The 17708-nt window shown below is 40.0% G+C and overlaps 1 protein-coding gene across 3 annotated transcripts in view; it reads left to right on the top strand.

The window, feature by feature from the left end:
- The first annotated feature begins 2103 nt into the window (after nucleotides 1-2103).
- Nucleotides 2104-17708, top strand: part of dlgap1b (discs, large (Drosophila) homolog-associated protein 1b) — a 115113-nt gene continuing 99508 nt past the window's right edge. The window contains exon 1 of one of the 3 annotated variants that reach the window (XM_042510586.2): nucleotides 2104-2425. The gene's annotated coding sequence lies outside the window, so the exon portion shown is untranslated. The remainder of the gene's footprint in view (nucleotides 2426-17708) is intronic. The other 2 variants (XM_088072100.1, XM_088072099.1) reach the window with 2 other exon arrangements.

Below are 17708 nucleotides of genomic sequence, written 5' to 3'. Positions count from 1 at the left end.
TGTTTACGCCTATGGAGAGCAGCGCTTGTTGTTCTAGCTCCTGAAGATTTACTGCAGTCAGCCTCCAGTGACAGCTCCGTTTTTCCCCCAAGAAAAATCAGTCATTACACTGGGATCAGTCGGGATTAAGCCGTTATGTCGACAAGTCAAAGGGGGAGTGAAAATGGTCAACATTTAGCACATGTGAATTGTACAAATCCAGTTCACCTCTGTTTATTCCTATTGCTCTGCTGGCAACACGGTTAATTTCATTTGCATACAGTGCAAGTGTGGCCACTCATTATACCACTGGTTATTTTTCTCTGCCTCTCCATCTCTCTTCGGGCTGTCACGGGGGGAATATTGATTTCACTGACACTTTCAGGGAATGCCTTTATTGACTGACTGCCACCAATAAATTGTTGATTGCTGGTTGATGAAAAGGCTTCAGGCTTCAGTAAATCCCCAGATAATGTCTCAATACAGAATTTCTGTATGCAGGGTCACATCCAAACTGCTATTCTAAATGCAAAATTGTTAAAAGCTTGGTTGCCTAATGTCCATACTAACACAGCCTAGTAGCCTGCATTAAGTTGCTGCTGTTGCCAGGGTTATGCCATTGAAGTATGCAGCCTTGTTATTAGATCCAGGCTGCCCGGCAGGCACAGAGCTGAGGCTGGTTTGCTGGTTCTTGCTGTCTCCCAGCAGAGTAGCCTCCAGTCATTCATCACTATCACTGTTAGAGAGATAGACAGGGAGTGATGGGAGAAGTCTGTGTGATGTGCCTGTGTGCACGGTGCTGCACAACTGTCTGTCTTTTCTTGTGTGAATGTTTGAGAGCACACAAAATGTGTGATTTGGATGATAAAAAGTGCAACGAAGGATCTGGTTCTCCATAACACCGATGTCACAATGCTCCATTATACAGTATGTCTTATTTTGTAGGCTTTTTTGGTAATGAATACAACACATGGTAATTAAATCTGAACATTTGCCCAAGGGTTCAGGTTTCATTTTAACATTTGGGGGTTTGTGGGTGCTCTGCCAGAAAGGTTTTTATCTTCAAACTCTTATTTTCCTGCATTCTGGTTATTTTTTTCTGCATAAATTTATGGTGTTAATCTTGTCAAAATAAAAGTCCTCTGCTACTTAAATGTTTTTTAATGCACAACTTCTAAATATTGAGGGGGACTTGTGCCCCGTATCCCCCCAAATCTACATCTATGTATGTGTCCTAACCAGAACACTAATAAACATTACAGAAGTGAATGAAATTTTTAGCTTTTAGCTATATCTGGTACAATATTATTCATCGTCCCTGTTAAATGAACAATAACTAAATTATATACTACTACTACTTCTAGTACTACTGCCAATACCAGTAAAAATAAACTTTATTTATATGGCACTTTTCAAAACAAATAAAGTGCAGTACAGAAATTTAAAATGACAGACAATTAAAAAAACAGTTTAAAGCTATACAGCACAGGACAGAGTAAAATACATAAAAAAATGAAATAAAATAAATAAATACAATAAAAGTTAACACAATGTATTTCTACATAAATAGCTTTTTAAAAGTCAATACTTAGAAAAACATAAAATATATAAAGAATGTTTATTTCTTAAAATATATAGGCCTTTGAATAAAAAAAAAAAAACAAACAAAAGAAAATTCATCATAACTCGAGGTCTATTTACTTGTCTTTTCCAGAACTTTCTCCCTAAGCAGATGGGTTTTGTTCAAGTGGCTAAAATCTCGGTCAAAAGCAAGTAAGTGGATTTGTTTTTTAATTACGTCATATACACCACTGTAAATATAATATAGGCCAGTATAATATCTTTGTGTGACTGATAAAATAACAGATAAAATATTTTGTTATTTGAATTTGCGACTGAGTTATGAAACATGTAGCCTAGAAAACCTAAGATTAGCCTTTAGCCTCAACCTCTAGCACCTGATTTAGCTTAATTAGTGATAAATTGAATACACCTGGAGTCGTCACTCTTCATGATACACTTTATTTACACCTTCTTACAAGCTAATTTAGCAGCAAAAACACCGCCAATTATAATAGCACCACTTTACGTTAACTGCTATTATTATAACCACTAATTTTTTTAGCTGAAGTCATTAATTAGCTCTTAAATGTTTTTGTGTGTCGAGGTTTAATGACCGCTGAAGAATCCAGGTATTAGACGGACTCCATGCCGGACTTTCCCTCCCTCCGTTCATGTGAAGCGCTGTTTCATACGTTCAGTGATGCCTCTGCAGCCCGCAGACGGAGCGATACAGGAAGATACTACAGTGTATGGGACCTTACCATCCAAGTGACGTCCTATATGATAAATCCCGACTTGTTACTGTCTCAAGGCAAAGAGGCAATTCCAGCGAAATTCAGAGGATTACTCTCGAGGCGATCCTCGGACGGCCTGCGTTGACAAGGTAGGGGGCAAATGCGCAAATTGTTTGTCTCGTTTCATTCATGCTGCGGTGAGAATTTGTTTGCACTTGTCATCACTTAGATTACACGCATCTCCTTTTTTAAAACATGTTTTGTCAACCACTTTTTTACCTTGAACGTGAAGTCTCTGGACGTGCTGGTCTCCATGTGTTCTGATTGTGCCTGATTGTCTGCATTAATTGTATGCATTTCACAACTTTCTCATAAACGGGAACACTGAGAGAATTTAGGTAATTGGTTTTGACAAAGTTGTTAGACTGCATTTTGTCCCTGTCTGCGGCAGGTTAACAGCCGTCCTTACCACTTGCCGTAAGTGATAATGAGGCAAGGGTAAAATACCCAATCACCCAATCCGTGCGCCTTGACGGAACAACCGCGTCTGCAATTGCGTCTTTGGCATTTTAATATGAGGAGAAGATGCAGAATTTTGCTTCTTCTGCAGAAATTACACATCTAGGAAGCAGAAGAAAAAGCTGAACAGACTGCTGACACTTGTGGGATGAGGATACAGTAATGGCCAGCAGAACATGTGCCATCATGTCACTCTGTGGCCAAAGCTTCGAGGTGTCCACTGACCACATCATGCTTGCAGTTTAGACTATCCAGACACCTCAGGGTGTAGTAATGGGTTCCTTATTCCTATAGTCAAGTCAATCTGCTTTATTCCAGCCTCTCTCTCCTTTCAAATTGGCTTTGTTTTGCATGTGGTCTGCACACACACCACTGCTCCAGACTGAATGTGTGATTCCACTCATTAAAACACTGCCACAAGTAGTAGCCTGTGAAATCCAGTCGGCATAAACGAACATTACATCTGTAAATTACTCTCCAGACTAACTCCAGCTGCAATTTGAATGGATCACTTCTCTGATGTAAATGCACAACTAGTTCATCTACTAGAATAAAGCTGTGTTAATGGCTCCTAGTGTAGATGAAAATTATATGCCATTAGGAGACACTCTGTAATTATTGTTGTGTGTGTGGAGGGGGCGCTGAGCCAATTGAAATAAAAGCAATTGTTATTCCGACTCCAGCTGAGATAAGGCAAGACTCAAGGACGACAGGGAAGGGATCAAGGCTAAAAGGCCAATCAAGTATAAAGAAGCTATTAGTACGCTACCTAAATGAATTAAGCAATTAAATAATACAGAAATATTGACTTAAAGCTGCTGGCCACACAGATTTCACAGATTTGAGGTAATGTGCTGCAGGATGAGAGGCATATTTCATGATTTCCCTCTCACTCTTTATCTTCTTGCCAAGTGAAAGGCATTGCAAGGCAGACATTTTTTCTAAGCGCATGGTTTTTTATCTCAAAGAAGCAGGGAACAGTCCCACAATCTGTTGATCTTCCCTCGGTGCCTGTGTCACTACCTTAAACATGCACACTTTCCTTGTTAAACGTAAGGCCCCAGCTTCTCCTCCCCCTATTTCCCATCCCCCCCATCAGAGACCCTCCTGCAAATCTCGCTCATATGACTGACTGCAGTGGCTTCATACGACTGTGGAGATGGAGTGATCATTAGCTGGCTTTCCTCTGCCTGTCAAATAATGATGGACTCGGTGCTGAACTCTCAACCTTGCACCTAAGCTTCATTAGCTTCCTTTTTGTCTTGATGTTGGTATCAGGTGTGGTGGCTTCCCCCTGTATCATTTTCATATATCTCAGCCACCTCACAGGTGATAAGACTATAAGAATGCACCGTTTTGAAGGTCTTTTGTGACTGCCTCTTTTTATTTCCATGTCAATTAGTAGAGGGTAAGCTCCGCTCCTGTTTTTATTGTGCTGTTGTTGAACTAAGCGGCACCAGTTAAGTTATAAAACAGATCTGCTCAAATACAAATACCTGTAAACACTGCTCCAGCCGCTTGCTTTGCACACTCCGCCTGTGGAATATTAAAGACGCTTTCGAGGGGAGATAAGGGCTGTTGAATATTTAAAAATCTCTGTATATTTTTCACACTTCTTCCTCCATAACCAGCAAGTCTTGCTTTGCCATGTAATTATGCAGAAAATGCTGTCTGGATGTAAACGTGTCATCGCAGACGGTCCAAATGGCCTTGTTTGTGTGTTCTGTTTTGGGTTTTTCTTTGAAGCCATGGAAGCCTGAAATTAAAATGAAATTATGAAAGGACCATCAGATTTGAGCAACCTGAGGGGCAGAAGGAGGCTAAAACTAGTGGTGGCACAAATATTGCTTTCTAACACCCCAAGGCTTTACAATAAAAATAAGGGATGATGACGGCAGAGAAGGTTTTGCAATGCACAGTGATGACATAGCTGTTACTCATAACTTGTCCCCCTCAGGTTTTATTAAAGAAGGCCAGAAGTCACAATCGTGTCGTAATGATGGTTGTGGATGACAGCGATGATGAGTCAGCTATAGCAGTATCCTCTGATGTGCTGTAGTTCCAGGCTGTGTTCTTTTCTTTGTTGAATTTTAATTACACCGCACTGTTCGACTGAGCAGAGCCCCATCAGGTCCCACAACGTCTTGTTGCTTTTCGGCGGTTCACTTAGGAGAGCAGGATATCTTCTGTTTCTGAGGCTTCTCTCTCGCACCAATAAGACTTAGCAGTTTGGCTTGAGGGGACTCTTCAAGCACTCCAGCACTAGTCCTGTAATCTCAGCCTGTGCACTCTCTGCCGCACTTAGCTGCTGAGATTGGTGGTACGGGAGCCGTCAGCAAGCCAATTTAATTTCTTCGTCTTTTCTCCCGTGGATTTTTCTTAGTAAGGAGAACAAGCTGTGTGCTACCTTGGGGAAACCAGTGGTGAACCTTATGTCTTTTTGCCCCAAACTGTGAGGTTCAGAGAGAGCTGAATTTCTTTACAAAGCCTGGGATTCACTGCAGACTACCGGAGAAGTATGTGTGCCGCTGCCCATAAAACAGGCTTCAGTGTACCCGGGCTGATTGTTACTCAGTCCTAAATGATGATAGACTCAGTGCTGAAAATAAATGTACTAATCCCGCTCCTCTGAGATTATCTGCCTTTTGAGGAGTTTTAGGCTGAAAAAAAAATCACTTTCTGCTCCCCAGGATTTATTCCTTATAACTCGTCGAGTTTTAAAATGTCAGTAAGCACCATAACATGTTCGTTTAGCTGCCCCAGGGGCGTAAATATAGATCGAACAGGCAGCACAGCTGCCTGTTGAAAACGGGTAAAGAACAAGTACTTGGACTGAGTGTTTTAAATTCCCCCCTTAAAATATGCCTGCATTAAAAAAACTCACATTAAATTAAAAATAGTGCCATTTGCAATATCTGCATTTGAAAAGGCAAACCTGTTCCTGTCGTGGTTTTCATTTTTTACTGTAAAATAGTATCACTCTTAGTATATATACACTATAAAAACTATAGATTATATTTAAAAAGCACTTGTGATTTAAAGGAATAATTTCATAAGATCTTGTGTTATTTTGTCAGTTATGGGTAATACCATATGAACTAGGGCCGGTCATAATCATGATGTGATTCAATGCTGGAAAGATAATCTTTTCATAAAAATTGTGTATATATGCAGTAGAAAGATGCAATAACTATTAAAATTGGTGCTAAATGGCCAGAGTTACACAATAAGCTAAAATATGTTTCTTAAAACATTTTAGGCAAAGTATGGGCAACACAGAAACAGAATCTTTGTTTATATTCGATCAATGCTGCTTAGTTTTACCATTTGATCTCAGTTTTTTCAGCCTCCATATTCACAATAGGCTTACATCAAACAGTATGGTGCGCACTTCCTGTTCACAAGTTATTGTTTCATGGTAAAACAGCGCACTAAAATATGTTTCTGAAAATGTTTTAGTTGAGAAATAGAGATTCTTGGTTTATATTTGATGTATTTGATCAGCGCTGCCTAGTTTCACTGTTTGATCTCAGTAGTAGTAGTAGTCAGTAGGTGCCCACTTTCTGTTCACAAATTCTTGTATTACAGCCAAAAAGTGCAATAAAACATGTTCCTGAAGACATTTTAGGTGAGAGAAAAAGCAATACCGTAATAGAATCTTAGTTTTTATTTGATCAGAGAGAGGGTCTGGTCTATCTCTCTCGATCCACTTCTCTATTATTTGTGTCTGTGGTGGCGGGCATATGAAAATGCAGGAGTACAATCTGTAGTTTAAGCAACAGCCCGTGAGCCAGCAAATTTTAACTGAGAGATGAGCAGGGAGATCTGGCTGCTGGTAAGATGGAGGGACGTTTACCACAGTTAATTTACACAAACTATTCACATTTTTATGATTGAAAACTGGTTGAAAAAGTTTCCCTTAAACTTGCAAATAAAGTTCATTTTGAGGTCAAACCCATCTCTCTTATATTGTGCTGCAGCTGGCAAAATACATAGCACTGATGATCTCACTTTGCTGTATGTACAATATTCTCCCGAGGGAGTTGTGTGTGTGCATCAGCTTTTAAGACACGACTATTGAATGTCTGATGAAGAGCATTGTTTACCATCACAGCTTTTCTTCATGCCTGCAGGACTTACTACAGTCTGTGCCTCAGGCTTTCTCTCTGTGTTAATAGTGTGTGTTTCTCCACACACATACGCTTACAATATGTCGTACCATTATCTCTCACAGTTCTGTCAAGCCTTCTGTCTTATCCATCTTTCATTAGTGAGGAGAGACAAACAAACACTGCAGTCTCACCTTTTTTTTTTGTCTCCACAGACATGCAGTGACACTGGGTCCCTTTGCATGTGTGATGCCATTCATACCACAGCACGCTCTGCTGAAATGCTTTGGTGTGATAGCATGCTTTTTATTCGTCTTTCACCAGAAACTAGGGCACTCATTTGTTGATATAAAGACATACTGTAGACCTGCATTTGACGGGGGACAATGTCAATTCTGGTGGGAGAGCTAGGGAAAGGGGAAAAGAGGCATGTTTGTATGCCTCCAAGCTATTGGAGCATGCTCCGACTGTGAAAGGCCACTGCCATTGTTGGGTAACATAATCCACTGGGGAGGCCTTCAGCCAGACACTGGGGAGGACTGCCTGTACACGCTCTCCCTCTCTCTCTCAGTGCAGATGCATATCCCTTTCTGTGCTGGAGTCAGCTGCTCAATGCTAAGCAATTTTCAACTGTTACTGAGCTTGTGTGCGAGGTGATAGTGCACACATCCTCTCATTGTTTCCATTCTAAATACAAACTCCCTGCGAGCTGACTGGCTTGTTTAAACTTTTATTGATAGCAGCCTATTGTGATGTTCTTCACTGATGGCGAGGGGCTGAATGGAGACATATAGACAAACAAATACAAAACAAATCTTCTCGGGGGAAGCTCATTCCAGAGATAACTCTCTCTGAATGGTTTTAATGAAGTATGGTGGTGTGTATGGTCACCTGCAGAGCTGATACTAACCACAATGTGTCTGTGCGCAGGAGATTTGTGGCTTGATAGTGGAATCAGTGGCTCACAATGGATTATACTCAGACTCATGCTTTAGTATCGGATTGCTTGCAATCTCATAAGTATAGATGCTATTTCCCATTATGGAGACAGATATATTGTAGAAGGCTATGCACGTAGACATGCACTCATGCTGCAAATGTACACATGCAAGCACACTAACTCATACAAATGAAAAATACATACACTTCAGGGAAGATCTACCTGCTTCCAACTGCCTGATAAGACAGTTATCTGTTGTGCAAACTGCATGCTATCATGGTTGGATTATGAGGCAGTGGGCCCTTGGGCTTAGATATGCAAAAGGCCCCATCACGTCTCCTACACAGGGGCAAGACACTCAAGCCCTTTTTACAGAGTCCCTTCTTTATGCTGCCTTGTATTTTGTTTTTATTTTTTTTAACCAATAGTTTTTATTTATTTTCCACAAACTTGCAAGTATACATCAACCAGTAACTGCTGTCAATATTAAAAGACATAAATATTAGGGCAATGAAAGACAGGTTACACAAAAAACAGCAAACAGCAACACTGGGCATGATAACAAATGAAATACATATTTGACATTCTCTTAACAAATAACATAAATAAATAATAAATATATACATCATGTGATACAGCCCTACTATTCTGACAGAGATGGCAAAAGATACAGAGACGTAACGAAAAAGAAAATACACCTTTATCTCTTTAGTGTTCTTCAATGTAATATGCCTTGTATTTTTACATATAACTAAACAACAGCGGCACCAAGGTGGCCCAGGTTGTGATTTTAGATAGCATGCCGGCATCCCAAAAGCAAAAGAGGCATAACATGTAACAAAACTTGTCAGTCTCTTATGTGACATATAATGTACGCATCAGCAACGCTGTACAATAACAAGAGCAAAACATGGAAATAACAATCATCTACTGTCCATATTAAATGGTAGTTCATCTTGCCCTCTACTCAAAGAGCTCCCAGATCTCCCTAGCTACTGATCTTCGGTTCGCTGCTAGCTGCTACCAGCTGCTACCGGCTGCTTTTTAAATCTCCCGTCGTGGGTGGCACACATCCTATCCTGTTGGCTGTTCCTTTAAAAAAGGCGTTGATTCAGCGCTGATACTACCCCCTGCTGCCAGCTTTAAGGTGAGACAACTCTGTTGTCTTATCCCATGATTGTACCTTTTGTACAGAGCGGCGAGGCGGAATAATGGCATAAAAGTCCTGCCTTGAACAGGCAGTGTAAAAGGGATTACAGTCATTGTGGTGTTTGTCTCTTTTTGGGTTTTGTTTTGCATCATTTTATGTTTTTGTGTGTCTTCGTAGTCATTTAGTGTCTTTCTGAGGTAATTTTCTGTCCTTTTTGTGTCGTTTTGTCCCTTGTTGTAGTTATTGTCTCTTTGCAGTTCTTATTTATGTCTTAGTGGTCTTTTTGCGTCTCTCTCTAGTCAGGACTTGTTAATTTGAGTTAAAGGTGAAGGCTAGTGGGGCCCCTCAGCCTGTGCCAGGTAGGCCTGTTACGTTATCCATCAGTGCATACTGTATTTTTCTTTGTTTCAGGTTAATTTTTAAAGTTGTAAAGCCTGGTGTAATCGTGTGGAAAACATTACTTAATAATATGACTATTGTCTCTCTCTGACAGTCATTACGATATATTTGAAGGAACTGCTGAACTAACTGTGACTCAGAGGGTTCTGGCTATGGCAAATTGATGCAATGAAGTTAAGTTCCTCCACTTCTATTTCTAACTCTATCAGGTTATCAAATATCATCAAAAGTCAAATAGCAGTCAAGCTGTTAAAATGATTTTCCATAAAAGGTTCACGTTCCCTTTTCTCACTTACAATTTCACATTCTTTTTGAGTGAACAGCTCCTTGCTGCTAAGTGAAGCCCCTCATTGCCTCAATTGTGAGGGCTCTGCATGTGAGTGGGTAGTAGACATATTTCTTGTTCAAATAGCTTTTTTTTATGAAACAACATTTTGCTAGCATATACGAGAGGCACATATCCATTATAAAGCAATCTTGCCTCTGAAATGGCAAAATGCTAATGTTTGTACAAACATCATACATTTTTCTAAACAGGGTTTTCTCCTGTAATTCCAAACATCATGTGTAGGCTGATCTAAGATCTGGAAAGCCAGTGGCAGAGTTGATACTATTTCTTTGTGCCACAGTCTGTTTGCATGTGTACAGAGTAAAGCCAAAGAGGCTAATTTGCATGCAGACGGAAGCTTTAGGAAAGTCTCGATGGCTTGTCTACGAGACTGACAGTGATGAGAGAGAGCGCTTATCCCTCTTTTGAGAGGACTTTTGACAAGATCTTACTGTTTTAGCAAGAGACAATAAAGATTGTGATATCAATGGAACAATGTAAGGTAATCATGAGTGGTGTTTGCTCTTCATCATAGTACATTTTAAGTAGGCAGTCCATTTTAAACTGAATTTATATATATATTTTTTAACCAAATAATAGGCAATTTTTGTTTCATCCACACAGTGCCAGACGAAAGCATGTTAGAACATAAATTGCTTGTTATTGAACAGATAGATACTTTTTATACTCAATTGTCTAGACAGGATAATGGCTTCTGTTATCATAACAACATTTGTAAAAGGTGTCTTATTCCCGAGGCGTCTAGATGGATAAATTATTTCATGAGACATAATGTTTTCACAGCTATCATCAAACCTCAGCCGCCTAGATTGGAATGATGGGTGAAACAGGAATGGGCCACAGTCATTGTCATGTCAACCTATTTAACCTCCACACAGCACAGGTGTCACATCCTATAATAACAAATTAAAGTGACATTTTCCCCACTCCCTAACACTGATGAGGGATTTTGCAATCCAAACCAGATGCTTCTTCCATCACTTCCTGCATTTTTAAAAACTGATTCACCTTCAAGAAATGATGACAATTATCATGTGTCATTATGAAGATGCATATTTGATGAGCTGTCACAGTCAGCATTAACCTCAGTGACAAAAACATGATGTTTGTATTAAAAAGCAGTTTCAGCAGTTGAATGCTTTTAATGTGAAGCAGCTGCATTGTGAAATGTCAGCGAGGCTCATAAATACTACATGGAGAGTCAGGGTGGGAATCACAGAGTAACCCTTAATACAGTACTATCACGATACGGTGCACATAATAGCAATGGTATCACGATACAGTGACTCTGTGATACTTTATACATTGTAATAGAATTATCTATTGATGTCTGTGTAACTGAAGAAGAAAAAATACAAATAAAAAGGCAAAAATCCAGAATTATGCATTGTTTACTGCATTGTGGTTGAAGTTTTACAGTATGTGACAACTGAGATGAAATCCATAACATAATAAAATGTTGTATAATTGTGGTTTTCAGAAATGTACAATGGCAACATTTATTCTAGCACTTTGGTTGTTTGCCAGTGTACTTTCCTTTCACGAGACAGTTCTTATATTTTGCATAGTCTTTATCGATGTAGTTTGTCCCATTGTGTTGTAAAAGCTGTAGTGGGCCCAGACTTTCAGCTTGGAGGATGACAGAGCTTCTATGATGTGTTCCTCCCACGCTGTCTGCACTGTCTTCCATCCATGAGTTTCTTCTTCACTGCAAGTTAGTTAATATCTGTTCATTTTACCCCCATATGTTTGATAAGAGCCGCCATAAGGACCCGTGAAGAAGTGACTCTGGTAAGTCACATGATCAATGAAATTCATTTACAGTTCTTGCATGTATTACTAAAAACATTGATAAGTGGTGTTAACAATAATGTGTCCCAACAGAATATAAAATGATTTATTCCTGTATTTATAATTATGAGATATATGGCTATTATAGAAAAAAATGCCAACCATCAATTTAAATGAGGTTTGACTTCATGAAAATCTCTAAATTTTACCTTAAAAAAACACTTTAGTCCAGTTTCCATCAAGGCCTCCCCGCCACCAATCATATTTTCCCCCCGGACTGTGAAGCAGCTTGTTGCTCACATTGTCATTTTGCTGAGGTTTGGCTTAGTGGAGCAGTGAGGGGGCTTCTCTTGACCTGCCAGCATCCCTCCATGCCACAGCTTTCTGCAGCGCCCTGCAGCAGCTGGCGCTGCTGCCTTTCAGTGGCTGTGACAAGAGAGGAGGATGACGATGAATCAGGGGCATGACGAAGATCTCCACAGCACTGACTCCGCTCTGAGTCGCCGGGCACCGTCACACAGCGAGAGAGCGCGTGATCGCAGTTACATTCAGCCATTTTAAAGCTCATAGGCAAGTGTGGTTCCGCAAAGCCAGCACACATTACTGATCCACAGGGAAAGATTTTATGTCTCTTGTAAATTTTAGGGAATAGTGAAGTATTTTGCAATCCGCTAATATAGTTTTATTGAAACTCATTAGAATTCTATTACCTCCTTATTAATTGGTGTCTCTTAAATGTGTCTCTAAATCTTTTAAAAGTAAATAAGTAACATTTATTTGTATGGCAACTTTGGATTAAAAAAAAGTTCTTTCCATTAAAGACATATACACAATAAAAGCAACATCAAAAAAAATTAATTTTTTGGGTGCAAAAGCTTGAAAAGTGTGGTCACCTCAGGTTATGTAGCAGGTATTAGGAACAGCCAGTAATTTTGTTTAGATGACCTCAGTGGCTGATTAGGTGAATACGGGAGGAGGAGCTCAGCGGTGTACCAGGGTGTTTAACCATGCAAGGTTTTAAAAGTCAACACCAGTATTTTAAAATGGATGTGGAATTTAATAGGAAACCAGTGGAGAGAGGATAAAATTGGCGTGATATGTGATCTCTTGTTGTTTCTGGTTTAAAGCCAAGCAGCTGCAGTTTGGATAATTTGTAGAATTTGTTGTAAATTGTACATTTTGTAAAACAGCCTCTCCCCTCCGAATACACAGTTGTTGGCATTAACCTGCCATGTGTCTGTCAAGGGTCCAGACTGTCATGTGACCCAACATCTAGGAAAGCCTTTGTGAGCACAGCTCCTGTTTATTTAAAGCAAGGAGATTTATTTAAGCGCTCGTTACACAAGATAAGCTGCAAAAGGTACGGCTCTAAATGGAACAGGAGAGCCTATTTGTAAATGTCCGCTAGCGCCAGGCTTTAAGTGCTGGGCTGGAAGATGAATAGTGGTGATAAGTAAGAGAGGAGTGATTTCAACAATGGGTATTTTAAAAGCTAGATATTTTGTGATGACAGCCATTAATTGATCATCACTGTTGAATAGAGTATAATATGAGGCTTTTATTAAGCCCATCTGAACGCTGACAGCACTCTGTCAGTTCAGCGAAAGGAGCGGGATGGCCTGTGTGGTCTGAATGTTAGAGCAGCAATTCTGATACATCAGTGACTGGATTTTTCCCCCCTCCTCAAGCCTTACATGCTCAGTACTTTGATCCCATCTTTCACAATGAGAGACCACAAGAGATGGTCTGAGGCAGAGCTGACTGGGTAGAGCCGTTTGACACAGTTGTTATGGATCCAAAATGGCGTTGGTGAGGGCTGAAAAGCTCCTTCGTGTTCTTGATTTTAATTGAGAGGGAGCCCCTCAAGCGTACTGCCAGTCGTCCCGGTGGAAGAAACCCTAAAGGGAACTTTTCCTGCAGTGAAATGTTGAACTACTCATTGTCCTTCTGTGCCAGCGCACAGTGCTTGCAGCTCTTCTACCTCCTAATGTTGTGAGAGAATATCAGCTTTTTTTTTGCAGTGGTGGTTAAAGTGTTTGCATCCTTTACTAAAGTAAAAGTACTAATGCCATCCTGTGGAAGTCAAAGCTCTGCATTGAAAATGGTACTTAAGTAAATAAATATAGAAGTATGAAAAGCAAAAGTACCCAAAAAAGAAAAATTTTCAAAAAAGAACACATCCAAAAAAAGCAAATTAATTTAAAGAAAAAGACAAAAAGTAGAAAAACACCCCAAACCTCCAAAGTATAAAAATACACCACCACACTTAAAAAATATTAAAAAGGAAGAAAAAAGAAATCCCAATAATACAGAATAGAATAAAACGGCCCAAACTAATAGTTGGCAACTGACGGATTGATTAATCAACTAATTGTTGCAGCAGTAGTTGTGTAAACTGTTTGGTACTTTAATTTATAACAAACATCATATTTTATAAACTCTTCTTTTTTGTTAATGCAAACATCTGCACAAAATGCACAGCATAAAATGACATGAATAATAAAATAATCAAGTAAAATACAAGTATCTTGAATTCATGTTTAAGTACTGTACTCGAGTAAATGTACTTACATTCCAGCACTGTCTTTAAAACATAAGTCATGTGATTGACATTTGCATGGTGAGATATATCAGTGAGATATGTTGTCTGCTTGTCTGATTATGTGAAGTACATGCATACAGCATGCAGTAATCTTGATATGGTTGCATGATCCATAGGATTAGTTTGGATTAACAAAGCAATCCAATTTCACATGACAGCAATAATAATCTGTTTTTGAACTAATAACCTATTAATCATGCTGGTAAAATATTCCCACATGGAAGTGACTGCAACACTTTTGACCTGACACTTAAATAATTGATATAGAAAAGAGGCAGGATGGTTCAGATGCAATCATAACATGCACTTGAGTTTTATATAGGGCCCATGCACTGTGGAATGTCCATGTGAGGGAAGGCAGGGCCCTAAAACTCTGCCAGATTTCATTTCACGCTCTGCAGAGCACAGCCTCTGAGACGGTGACATTTACATGGCCCTCTATACCACCGCCAGTTGCTGCAGGCCCAAGGCACTGGCTAAATCAGGCACAAGGGCCAATGAATGAGGAGGCAATGCAAGTAGGGAGAACAAGGAGGAGATGGCTAATGTGCTGTGCAGAAGAAACACACAGAGTACATGAGTTAATGCTAAAAGGACTGTATCTCATCACACTTATCTTTAGCATAACGACCTCTCTTTGGAACATGCATTACAGTATGTGAAATATATGAATTATGCAGTGATGATTTATCATCCTTGTCCCTGTATCATCGCTAAGATGTTACATGATAAGCAGCATCTGTACTGACCTCTGAAGATGATTATGGCTGCTCTGTACAGCACATATGCAAATCCACGAACTCCCACAAACATATTAAAACAGTTCATTTAGGCAAACCCCATTATGTGAACAAATAGGACTGTATGTGCTGTAATAGTGTTGACTGTGTGTGTGGGGGAGGAGACCATTGTTCAGTCGGTAAAACCAGCTTTTCCAGGGATTATCTGCTCCAAAGACCAACTGGTCATCTCCCAACCCAAAGGTCACCAGGCTAGTTTAAATGCTAGTTAACCCCTCCTGCCCCATTTCAACACACTCACTCTATCCTCCACTAATCTGATTGGGCCTCAACCTCTAGTCACTTCAGCCTGCATGAGTAGTTTAGTCCTTACTGAGCTCCATATCGGCTCTTTTCTTCTTGATGGCGTTCCCCCTGAGAGGTTTCCCAGTAGGTTGAAATAAACATGAAGAGCAGCTGCACATGCTGAAATGTTTCTGGCTGCATTCAAAGGAAACCCTTTGGCAATAGGAGAATGTTTCCTCCTCTGAAACCATTACAGACTGCTTTCACAGGTCTTTCCAGTAAGCTCCTGAAAATGTATAAAGACAATGCACATTTGGCTTACGTAACAACTGCACAGGACAACTTGGGCATCATCTCCTCACGCTGTATCATCTAAGAGTATTCTGCTGCTGAGCCAGTTTGGCGCAAGTTCCCTGCTCTCTTCGGTCTTCAAATCCTGGCTTTTGCTTTTGTTTTTGTTCCCTGGCAAGTCACTTTGCTATGATATTTTTTCCCAGGTGGTGTGAAACTATAGAGCTGCGTGTGTGGAAACACATCAGTCAGCGTGTGCTGGAAGACTGAAGCCTGTTTAACTCAGAAAGCTGTGGAGTTGACAGCCTTTCATTTGTCTGCGGAAATGTTTATTTAAAGCACAACATATTTCAGTAAAATGCAGAGCCATCACCGTCCCTGCGATGTAATCAGATGTAGAAGGCGAAGAGGCAGATGGACATAATGACGACAGTAGCTTGAGAGCAGGTGGAGGTCAGCGGCACCACCACGCAGTCTCAACTGGCCTGTTCGTCACGGTGCAGTGAATCAATATGACTGTCAAGCAGATGAGTCCACACAGCTAGTCCATTACAAAGTTGTAAATCTAGCTATGGAGCTTACTAACCGCTATAATGAGGTGGTAACAAAGTTATGGAATCATTAGTGAGCATGTGTCCCGGCAGGACGGCGAGGGAAAGCGAGCTTGGGGAGGTTACAACATGACAGATGGTGACTGTATGTGTGTGTCAGTGTGTGAATGAGTGAATGCTTGGTGTTGGTACTCGGGGTTGTTTTTGCACAGTGAAAGAAGGGCCAAATATGGTGTTCAACTTGATGGTAGCAGGGCCTTGAAATTGTTACCAGTTTTGGTTTCAGTCCTCGATGGAGAGGGTGAATTTTGACAGTATTATCTCAATATTGTTTGCAGTTTTAAAAAATGATTCATTCTGGCAATTGCACAATGATATCAGTATTTTTGTGTCATGAAAGTAATGGTTGTCAAGTGTCATTTTTGAAAAGTAGTTTTATCTATGTCAAATATCCCTTTATTAATTTCCACAATTTGATGGTGTGTACCTTCATTCAGTTTATCTGGAGTTAAGGCTTCCTAATCAGTCACATTTTATGAGCAATAATTCATCTGAAACAATAATTTCGAGTGGAACTAAATGAAATGCCATGTTTGCATTAATTCCTGGATTATCTTTTGGTTTATGGAGACAATCATTTGTCAAATTAAGTCTACATGGATTAGAAGCCCGCTAACAAACTGTTACTAGCATTGTTTTCATGATTCACACGAGACCAGGAACGCGAGTCTGTAAAACATGTCAATAAGGTGGTGTAAAATAAACGCAGCACCTTGTGTGGTGTTTTTTAAGTTCAGCCATAAATCACCATGTTGCATTCTGGCTGAAGGGAGAGAAAAAGGGGGGAGGCAGAGGAGGGAGAAACTGTGGTGCAAAGCCAAAACACGACCGGTGCCAAGGTGACAGGCATGGAAGAGGTGGGAGGGAGGGAGAAGATGAGAGGGGAAAACCGTCTTCTCAATCTCATAACCTAATAATGACAGGGGACCTATTTATGACTAATCATCTAGATTGCCCCTCTGTTTAATGCTTTTTTCTCTCATACAGTTAGCATTGTCAGAGGGCTTATTTTTATAGTTTCACAAGGTCATTTTCTTGCATTTTGTACAGTATGAAAAACAAATCTCATGCTGACTTGAAAATGGCCGTAAACTACATAATAGGCCACAGTAAGTAAATCATTGTAATTGTGGCGCACATGCAACCTACACAGTAGCTAACTGCTTGTCATTTGCAACCCACAGGACAAAAAAAGACAATTGATCACATTCATTTTTTGCTTTTGGTTTCCGTCTATAAAAAAATGGTAAAAATGATTTTTAGAAGATGATTTTGTATTACACAGTTTTTTGGAAGTTTTAGTCCATCTTGCACTTTGTTTTTGTTGATTGGCCTTAGCAAAGCTCACCATGTTGTCTTTTCTCTCCAAAGTTTGACTTTTCTAATAATTGTAACCTCAAAATGTGAGTCCTGCGCTTTTGCTAGAGTAGCTTTTTAATTCCTCTTGTGGCTCTTTACAAGCTCAGATTGCCCTGGCAACTGAGTGACAGTGATTATTGCCCTGCTCCCAATTTCTACCTGCAGATGGACCAGGAGGGGAGTGAATCAGCAGACCCCTCCATCGATGTCGTCTCCATCCTGGCTCTGCTCTTCTCTTGACCTCCACACCCACTCATTTGTGACAGAGAAATTTAGTGTCTAGATTT

Source organism: Plectropomus leopardus, chromosome 21 (assembly GCF_026936395.1).
Source record: "Plectropomus leopardus strain MGB_pleo_1.0 chromosome 21, ASM2693639v1, whole genome shotgun sequence".
Lineage (NCBI taxonomy): Eukaryota > Metazoa > Chordata > Actinopteri > Perciformes > Serranidae > Plectropomus > Plectropomus leopardus.
This window is presented reverse-complemented; position numbering and strand designations above follow the sequence as displayed.